The sequence below is a fragment of the Bos taurus genome, chromosome 13 (assembly GCF_002263795.3).
Source record: "Bos taurus isolate L1 Dominette 01449 registration number 42190680 breed Hereford chromosome 13, ARS-UCD2.0, whole genome shotgun sequence".
Lineage (NCBI taxonomy): Eukaryota > Metazoa > Chordata > Mammalia > Artiodactyla > Bovidae > Bos > Bos taurus.
Genome location: NC_037340.1, coordinates 47,860,523 through 47,870,555, shown reverse-complemented (window position 1 = coordinate 47,870,555; position 10,033 = coordinate 47,860,523). Strand labels below are relative to the sequence as shown.

At 41.0% G+C, this 10,033-nt stretch overlaps 1 long non-coding RNA gene across 1 annotated transcript in view; it reads right to left on the bottom strand.

The window, feature by feature from the left end:
* Window positions 1-2,113: 2,113 nt before the first annotated feature.
* Window positions 2,114-10,033, bottom strand: part of LOC132346917 (uncharacterized) — a 29,207-nt gene continuing 21,287 nt past the window's right edge. The window contains exon 2 of the long non-coding RNA XR_009496921.1: window positions 2,114-9,747. This is a non-coding gene — a long non-coding RNA (uncharacterized lncRNA). The remainder of the gene's footprint in view (window positions 9,748-10,033) is intronic.

Below are 10,033 nucleotides of genomic sequence, written 5' to 3'. Positions count from 1 at the left end.
TTTTTCTAGACAAAAGTTCTTATATTTAAGTTTAAGGATTCCCTGTGAAACTATAGCTAGAGAAGAGGTGGCAAGGTGATTTATTCAGCAACGTTTCCTGCATTGTTCCCTTTTCTCAAACAAGTCCTTTAAAATTTTTCTAGTGAGGAAAATATTTAGTCCCAAACTCTTCATTCAAGATGAAGTCAACAAGTCTTAGAAAAATTGTGCAAGATTTTTTTACTTAATTCAGGATAAAGTTAGATTTGTTCATCTTTTCTGAGCATAACTTATTGAATGAATTAGTGTGTGAATCACCTTTGTGATTAAAAGATTTTGTTCTTAAAAGAAGTTAAGAAGAGTTTGGCCAGGTCATGTGGCATTGACTATATGTCCCTTTGTCGTCACCCTCTGCTACTGCTATTACCAAATTGTTAATAACAGTGATTTGATTCAACCATACTCTGAATAAAGTTGTATTATAGTTTTGTAATAAATGCTGTACAACTAACTACACATAGTATCAGTAATATAATATTTAGTGTTATAGATAATACAATATGGGCTTCCCAGGTGGCGCTAGTGGTAAAGAACCCACCTGCCAATGCAGGAAACATAAGAGACACATGCAGGTTTGATCCCTGGGTCAGGACGATCCACTGGAGGAGGGCAAGCAACTCACTCCAGTATTCTTGCCTGGAGAATCCCGTGGAAAGAGGAGCCTGGTGGTCTACAGTCCATGGGGTTGCAAAGAGTTGGACATGACCGAAGCAATTTAGCATACACACACATAATACAAGACAAAGTTATGGTAGATTCAGTGCCCATAGATTATAAGCCAGTAATTGAAGAGAAATGCAGAATTAAGGGATGAAGGAGAGAAAAAACTAATAATGCGTCAATTTCTTAAACCTGCGTATTTTCTGGGCTTCTTGAAACGGTGCAGGAGGTGGTTAACCCACCAAGTTAGTGCTGAATAAAGCCAAGGCAGACCATTCTGCAGGCTTTCCAGCAAGGATTCAACGACTGTAACATCATCTTTGTTTCACTGATCAGGTAACTGATAGAGAGGTTAAGCTGATCATCTAAGGTTCTACACTGTGAGTCAGTTACAAAATCAGCATTTGAACCAAGCAGCACCTGACACTCAGGGGGATGTGCCAATTAGATCTTCTGTGAATCAGCAGCTTTGCAGTATTCTGAGTGTGATCCTTCTTTTTCTCATATTCTGAATATTAATGTAACCCTTGGTTTTTCAAAAGTTTCTTCTCCAGAGAATAAAGAGTTTGAATACAGAACAAACACATAAATCCCACAAGGCAAGGTTTTTCCTGAAGGAACAGCTCTTAGGAATGGAAAGACTTCAGTCAAATCAGTCTTGACCTCCCGCATGACTTTTTGTCCTGATGAAATCAGATTTAAAATTATGCCAGTTTTAGCCCTTCAGGGCTGAAAAAAAGAGAAAGAGATTGAGAGAGAAATAGCCCATTGGTTTCTCTTTTTTCTCCCATAGGGCAGGCAGTTTATGAACTGAAAGCCACATTCTAGGAGAGCTACCTTTTTTAGTGGAGACTTAAAGGAAAGTTTCCTCCCACAGGTCCACATCCTGGTGTGTCCTACCCTAGGCACATGTATGTATTGAGAAAGTACATGTGTACATATTTTTGTAAGCCAATTCCTTGCACTATGTCCTGCAGATGAATTAAAGTCGATTAAATAATAATACAAGTCCAGGTATTCCAACCTGACCCATGACCCTGTGTGTGACTCAGGGTCAGTACCTGCGGGTACTCAGGGTGCAACAGGCTGCTGCAGCCTGAGACACACAACACCTCAGCTTCATAGGATCACAGATGACTGAGTTGCAGCCTTCCCCCCAACCCCGAGAATATTCTCTTCTTTCAAATTGAAAACTTGAAAAGAGACAACTTCTAGCTTGGTTACCTCTTGGGTCAATCGTCTCCCCCATATACAGTGAGCAACAAGCCAGTTCAGAGAAGCAACATAAACTTTCCAGTTAGAGCAAGGTTCAAATCCTGCCCCTGTCACTTAGTAGTAAGGGACTTTGGGCAAATTACTTAATTGTTCCAGTGTCCTGGTTTGGGTTCATTGGAAGCAGATTCCGAGGCCAAAATTCAAGTGCAAGTAGTTTATTTGGCTGATGGTCCAGGAAATACTAACAGGGGAGGGGAGAAAATTATATCAGAAAGGGAAGGCAGACAAAATTGAAGAAGGTGTTGTTGGAGAGGAAGATATTTTCCTCTACCTTCTAGGTTCTTCTGGCTGGGCTAAGAATTAAATTGACATGAAAGAGATTAACAGGAGAAAATCAAACAAAAGTTTGATAACGTTTTTACATGGGAGAGACACAGAAAAACCAAAATGGCTGACGCCCTCACCTTAAACACCATCTTCAGCCAAAGACAAAAGAGGATGTTTAGGCAGTGGGTTGGGCCTTCAAAGGGGAGGAAGGTAATTCATGGAGATGGAAAAGCAAACGTTTGGTAAATAAACATTTGCTGGGCCAGGCAGAGACAATAGACAGAGTGGACTCTGATCTCAAAGCCCTGTTCCCCTACAACACCCTGTCCATATTCTTTGCAGAGATCTCCAGAGATAGCTCTAGTTCCAGAATAAGCCCTCTATCAAAAAATTTTCAAGGCAATTAGAGGGAAAGTTTCTTCTCAGGTCTTTTGAGCCATGTTGATTGTTTTCAGTTTGAAATAATCCCACACCAAAGAGACACTTTAGGGTGGCAAGTTGTGCTCACCTACAGTGTTTTATCAACACGTCACCACTTGAGACAACTGGAGCTTGACCTCACTGGAGACTCTGAGAGACCACGCAGGACACACACCTAAGAGTTTACCCAATCACCAGGCAAAGGGATTGGGTCTTTACCAGACATTGCCTGAGGGCTGCCTGGGGGCCAGGGGAACATTGACTCCTTGGCACTTGTGTTCTGTCCCCCTCCTTCCACATGGAAAGACAGACTCTGGCAGCCGGAGAACACCCTCAGGAAGGTAATGTAAGTGTGGGCAGTTGGAACTCTGCTGCAGATAAGTGTGAAGGGATGTGGGCAGAGCTCACACATCTACTACACCCAGCTGTGTTTCCTGTCTCTAATACCCACCAGGGCCCACACATAGCATGCTTCAAGCCGTGGAAGCCACTATGACTATAGCCAGAATCGAGTGGGGAAGCTGAGGGAAGGTGTGGTAAACTGAGTAAGCTCCTCTCCCAAGATGTTTACATCCTAGTCCTCAGGACCTGTGAGTATGTTACATTACATGGAAAAAAGGGACTTCACAGACGTGATTAAATTAAGAATCTTGAAATGGAAAGATTATCCTTCATTATCCAAGTGGGTCCGGTGTCATCGCAAGGGTCTTTGTAAGAGGGAAGCAGGGGGTTAGAATCAGAAAGGAGGTGTGATGATGGGAACAGAAGATCAAGTGATATGGGGCCATGAGTCAAGGAATGCAGGCAGTCTCTAGAACCTGTAAAAGGCAAAGAAATGTGAGCTCCCCTAGGACCTCCGGAGGAGAGGAATGCAGCCCTGCTGACCCATCTTAATTAAGCAAGGAGGCATCATACAGGCTGCCTCTCATACTTTAGCACCCTAACTAGGCAGACCAAAACTTACAGCTGTAAATGACTCCTGGTTAAGAAATCAAAATCTAAGGACAACGTATCACAGCCAGCCAGCTAGTCTTTCCCAACTAAGGCAATCACTTAAGCTCAATTAATCAAATCATCTCCTTGCTTTACTTTCACCTTTTCTCTATGAAAGTCTTTCTCTGAGCCCCTGTCATGGCAGCGCCCCTAACCACTTCCGGTTTGGTGCTAATTCAAATTTATTTTTGCTCAAATAAACTCTTAAAATTTCTAACACGCCTCAGTTTATCTTTTAACAATTCTGACATGCAGCACTCTAAGATAATAAGTTTTTGTTGTTGTAAGCCACCAAACTGGTGGTAATGTGTCACAGCAACTGTAGGAGACTTAATATAGAAGGACTCACTAGGGATAAACATAGGGAACACATAATATTTCCTATGAGCAGACACTAAACCCTTGAAGTTTAACTTCTTTAATCCTTAAACAACTGTAGGTATATTTAACACACGGACTTTAACTCATTTTACCATATTGAATGCCCTTTTATACCTCTTCTTTTCTATAGCTTAATGATAAAAACCTTTAACTTGATCATTATGGTTTCCTGAGGCATACAATCAATTCTTCTCTGGAAAAACATCTGATGGCAAAACCTTCTTCTCCCTGCCAACAAAAGAGTGAAGGCTGATACAGTTCCACTTGATGCAGGTGGAATAAAAATTGGCCAAGCTCCTTTAAATCCTCTTGATTACAGGTGAATGTATTTTCCCTTTGCAGTTTGCTCTGGCTTGGTAAAGTCATTGAATTATTCAGAGGAAGGCTCCACAGTATTTTTACTGTAGAAGTTGCAGCTTAGACAAAAATCTACTTCCATTGTCTCCAATAATGAAGTTTCCAGGCTGAAGCAATAGAAATGTCAGCGATGTGACATCCCTGGAATCCATTCTCTGTTCTGAAAGGAAAGCTAGATTTGAGTTTTAGATTGTTGGAGAATGAAGATCCTCCACTAAAGCTGCATCACCAGGAAAATCCACCAGAGACTCTAGGTCAATGAACATTTTGATGTGGTAAAATTATCATGATGATAACAATGAAACTTTTTTCATTCTGGGAAACTTCTTGGAATTTGGGGAAAGAATCTCTATTTACTTGCCAATCAGTATGCTGTAATATTAATATCTCTTTCTCTCCCCCTTTGTGGTTCACCTGTTTCCAAATAATGCTAACCATAAGGGGGAAAGACAACTGTACTAACACTTCATTAAGAAAGAAAGAAAGAATGATAACTTATTATCAGGAAAGTCATTTAGCCGAGACTTTTAAAAACAGATAAGCAACACCATAAAGAGGGAAGCAAAGGTTTATTTAACTTAGGGTTTTATGGAAGATTCGGGGTTTTACTGCATCAGTTTCCTACCTGTTACTTTATCTGTCTTCCTTTTTTGGCTGTAAAGTCCTTAGGATAAGCCACCAGCCTTATTTATCTTTGTTTCTCCAAATCCCAGGCAGTTCCGGACACAAAGGTGTTTACTGAATGGAATAAGTTGACTCACTGTATACATTCATACATGAGTACATAGAAGTTCAGATTGTAGCTGAGTGCCCAGTGCGGAGCTTGGCAGAGAGCCTAGTGATCACTTGTGAGGTATTAATTTGACAAGTAAAGCTGTGAAACCCAACAGCCCCTCCTCCAGGACTCTCAGAATAGCCTGCCCTACTTTGGTGAGTTCACCAGCCCACATGTTACTGAACTCCTCCATTCTGGTTCCCCAAGTAGCAAAGCCAGTCTAGGTGTTATGGGTGTTATGGTGAAGGAAAGCACAGAGTTTATTTGCAGGATACCAAGCAAGGGAGTAGGAAACAAGGCTCAGATCCACGCTAATGTGGTCTTTGTGTCAGCAGGCATTTAAAAAGGAAGAAGCAAAAAGGCTAAGATTAACAATTTTCTTGTGATATTTCTTAATCAAGATTTGGGAGTCAGGGCATCTCTGGCTTTCAATTCTCAGGCCAAGTGGTCAGCCAAGGCTCAGGGGTCCATTAACTCATCTTGCCCTGGAGACAAACTGAGTTTGTATGTTAATGATTGGTGTCTATAATAGCAATTTTAGTACATTAAATATGTTATTGACAATAGCAATTTTAGTCATCTGACTGGTTTATTAGTATCCAGTTAGTATAGGATTGAAGTTAGAAGGGACAAAGAGAGAACACAGTTTGGGGTAGAGAGATTAATCATAAACTCATGGAACAATGGACTGGTTCAAATTGGGAAAGGAGTGCATCAAAGCTGTATATAGTCACCTGCTTATTTAACTTTTTTGCAGAGTACATCATGAAAAATGCCGGGCTCTATGAAGCACAAGTTGGAATCAAGATTGTGGGGAGAAATATCAATAACACCAGATATGCAGAAAACACCACCCTAATGGCAGAAAGCGAAGAGGAACTAAAGAGCCTTTTAATGAAGGTGAAAGAGGAGGGTGAAAAAGCTGGCTTAAAACTCAACATTCAAAAAATGAAGATCATGGCATCCAATCCCATCACTTCATAACAAATAGATGGGAAAACAATGGAAACAGTAACAGACTTATTTTCTTGGGCTCCAAAAGCACTGGAGATGCTGACTATAGCCATGAAATTAAAAGATGTTTGCTCCTTGGAAGAAAAGCTATGACAAACCAGATAACACATTAAAAAGGCAGAGATATTACTTTGCCAACAAAGGACTGTATAGTCAAACCTATGGTTTTTCCAGTAGTCATGTACAAATGTGAGAGTTGGACCATAAAGAAGGCAGAGCACCAAAGAACTGATGTTGGTGTTGGAGAAGACTCTTGAGAGTCCCTGGGACTGCAAGGAGATCAAACTAGTCAATCCTAAAGGAAATCAGTCCTGAATATTCATTGGAAGGACTGATGATGAAGCTGAAGCTGTAATACTTCTAATGTAATACTCATTAGAAAAGTCCTGGATGCTGGGAAAGACTGAAGGCAGGAGGAGAAGGGGATGACAGAGGATGAGATCGTTGGATGTCATGATTCGCTCAATGGACATGAGTCTGAGCAAGCTCTGGGAATTTGTGATGGACACGGAAACCTGGCATGCTGCAGTCTACGAGGTTGCAAAGAGTCAGACACGACTGAGTGACTGAACAACCACAAGGGAACTGGACTTTGGTGGGACTTGGTTTCACATGCTCAGTCATTGCAGTGCAATTTAACAACTATTCCCTGTGCTCCAAGGGAGACATGAAGAATGAGATAGCTATTCAGTTCACAACCTGCACAAAATAGTTTGACTCCAAGCACCAAATGCCTTTGCAGTGGTGTTCTGGCCCACTTTACAGGTAAACCAGTTGCAGAACAAGTAAAACACTCTCTAAAATACTCTTAGAACAAGAAATAGAGGTATAACAAAAACAGACAGGTTGTTAAGGAAGAGAGTGTGCTTATGAGGAAATACTACAGGCAAGGGATTAACCTGAACTTGAAAGGGGAAGAGAAAACGTGCTTTCTCCTTAAACCTAGAGTAAGAAAATGTTTTCAAAAACAGAACTACAGAAAAGATTGTACGTCTCCAGTTTGGGAAGGTCACAATGGAAAGAGAAGAGGTTGATTGGGTTTTAAGACCCAGGGATCTCTGATATCCTTGGGGCTAGTTCTGAGGTGCTTCTAGACAAGGTCATGATTTCTCAAGTAACCATGGAGATGCCTCCTGGCTGGGTCACCTTGGGTGAGTTACTTGACCTCGCTATGTCTGTACTTTTGCATCTATATACATCATGGAGTTGTTATGAATTGATACCTGTAAAGGGTTTAGAATGATGCCTACCACACAGTAGGTACACTGTAATTATTTACCTGTTATTTGTTGCGTTGTTGTTAGAATAACTGAGCAAAGTAAAATTTCAGCCAATTGTTAGGCAACATTATCTCACACTTACATCAAACAAGCCAAACAAATAAAAAAGCAGAACACTAGAAAACTTTCATCACTGGCCTTTTAAAACACTTATACAAATATTATGCTACTTATAGTTCAGCTAAATACACTGTAGGGGAGGAAAAACTTCTACACTCTTACGTTCAGTACCTAAGGACTATGAATTAAACTGGCAAAAACTAGATAACATGATGAAAAAAAGTTCATACAGCAGCCAACAAAAGAAATGGTTAAAATTAAAGGCTTATATACCTAACTTAGTAGGGGAAAGGAAGAAAGGAGAAATTGCTTCTCTTTAAGGAAGACACATGGATTTTTACAAGAAGAGATGGGAGATAAGTTTGGGATAATGTTTGTCTGTACGGATATAAGAGGTCTCTCTGTCTTCTTCAAAGCCACAAAACTCCTCTTTCCCAGACCAGGGGATTTATGATAACCTCATTTCCCAGACATTGCTGCTTTTAGTCAGATAAGAGAAGCTTGAAGAGGCTTTTTTCTGCATCTGTTTAATCTTAAATGTCTTCAGCTCAAAATCTTTATACTAACTCTGGGGTTCCAAGTGGGTCCCCAGAACATACATACAAAAAGTTAATGGATGCTCAGAATAAGATTTTTTTTTCTTCTTTGAGATTATAATGAACATGGTCACACCACAAGTAAAGTCAGAAGTAAGACAGAAAATGCTTTGAAGCCTTGTTTGGTGATCCAAGATGATTAAAGAAAGCTAACACCTAATACAAACATAAAGTATAAATTTAAAATACCAAAAAAAAAAATCCTTTTCAAACTTAAAAAAAAAATTTTATTGGAGAATAGTTGCTTTACAATATTGTGCTGGTTTCTGCCATAGAGCAGCATGAATCAGCCACAGGTATACAGAATCCCCTCCCTCTTGAACCTCGCTCCCATCTCCCGCTCCATCCCACCCCTCTAGGTTGTCACATAGCACTGGGTTGAGCTCCCTGTGTGAGATACATGTACCCCAGTGTTCTTGTTGCAGCACTTTTTTACAATAACTAGGATGTGGAAGCAACCTGGATGTCCAGTGACAAATGAATGGATACAGAAATTGTGGTACGTATATACAATGGACTATTACTCCGCTTTTTAACTACTTTTAAGGGAAAAAGCAGAGCCTTGGAACTTTCGGTTGTTTTTTCCTCCCTTGTTGCAAATTCATGTTGTGGTTCTGGTTGGGTGGCAGATAGCATGTGTCACTATTGGCAGGTGGCCCTGCCAATAGCAGTCAGACAGGCGAGAATTTACTCCAAGGTGACGTTGGAGCAGAGGGTGGCCACCCCTAAATATGCCACAATATACTGAAAATTTTGCATTGAAATTGCTTGAGAAGTAGTCATTGCAATAAGGAAACACTGAACCTTCTCTGTCTCCCTGAAAAGCAGGAAAGAAATCTCATGTGAAAGCTGTGCTCCCTGGATCTAGAAGTAGAAGGACACCCTTATTGTCAGTGATGGGGAATTCAGGGCTGAGAGCATGTGCAAAAAAAACCTTGTTACTTCTTTAATTACTAAATTACCCTAAGCCCAAACTCTAATTTGATTATTCACCAACTAAGTACCCAAAACCTAAGTTTCTCTGTCCTGTCAATTCCTCGCAAATTCATTGTTTCTCTGTTGAAAAGTATAAAAACTGCCTGCTGTAGCCACTTCTTAGGTACCATTTCTATGGAAACTTCATGTACATGAATTAAAATGTATTTCCTTTTCTTCTATTAACCTATCTCGTGTTGGTTTTGTTATTAGTCCACAAGAACTCAAGAAAAGTAGAGGGGTTTGGAAACCTCCTCCTCCCTGACAGTAGTCACATTTAGATACCGAGACACGGGTGGAAAGTGAGCGGTGAGTGGGTCACAGTAGCCTTTCTCTTTCCTCTTTCTCTCTCTCTCTGTCTATGACTCTCTCCCAACTTTTCCTTTGTTTTCATCTAGTCATCCTCAATGGGGTCAACCTCATCACCCGGTTGCCATAGTTGCTCCAGCCTCCTTACCTTCATCTCCGTACTGGTCCTCACCATGGCCATCTTCTTCTTCCTGCAGTCCACCTCCTGCTCCATTTCTCTCGTTAGCATACCATTAGCAGGGGTGTCTCATTCTCTGCCTCCTCTACAACTCCTTCTCCTTTCAGTCCTGGGCAGTGACCTTGGAGCTAGCGGTGCACACAGGGAATCCCAGGCAGGTCGGAAACTCTGCGGACAAGAAGCACAAAGTGGTGGCTGTGGAAGCTGGACCTGGAAACATCTCAAAGATGACTTTGCGGAGTGACCAGTCTAATTCAACTCTTTCCATAATCGTCAGACCTCATACAAGAATCATTCAGAACATCCATATATGGACTTCTCACTTAAGGGTTTTTATGTTAGGGTTCACCTTTAAGGGGCCAGCCCAAAACACCCAGGAAAGAATATCCTGTGCTCCCCCCGATTCTGCCCTCTTAACTCCTTTAGATATTTTTATTGTTGGTGTTGTTCAGTT